The sequence below is a fragment of the Penaeus monodon genome, chromosome 29 (assembly GCF_015228065.2).
Source record: "Penaeus monodon isolate SGIC_2016 chromosome 29, NSTDA_Pmon_1, whole genome shotgun sequence".
Classification (NCBI taxonomy): domain Eukaryota; kingdom Metazoa; phylum Arthropoda; class Malacostraca; order Decapoda; family Penaeidae; genus Penaeus; species Penaeus monodon.
Window position 1 is genome coordinate 20,133,368 of NC_051414.1, and position 251 is coordinate 20,133,618.

General features: G+C 33.9%; 1 protein-coding gene across 1 annotated transcript in view; it reads left to right on the plus strand.

The window, feature by feature from the left end:
• The window catches only part of LOC119591999 (mitogen-activated protein kinase kinase kinase 4-like), a gene marked incomplete in the record, with an annotated part of 37,888 nt that overhangs the window by 1,131 nt on the left and 36,506 nt on the right, over window positions 1–251 (plus strand).

The following is a 251-nucleotide window of genomic DNA, read 5'->3' on the forward strand; positions in this document are numbered from 1 at the left end:
ACATATCCAAGCTCTGTCTTACCAGAAAGTGTATGTTAGTGGTCTTTTATGTAAGGCAGAAGTTTGTTCTCCTTTGCCAAAGCACATATTACTATGGATGCAATGATAGATTCAGATTGCTTCTCAATTAAATTAAATGTAGGTATTCCATCACAGATCACATCAAGTTTGAATTGGGCTTTCATAGAACACTGTTTAAAGAGTTAGGCTATATACTAGAAGAAGTCAGTTTGTTTTCTAACCACATTTTA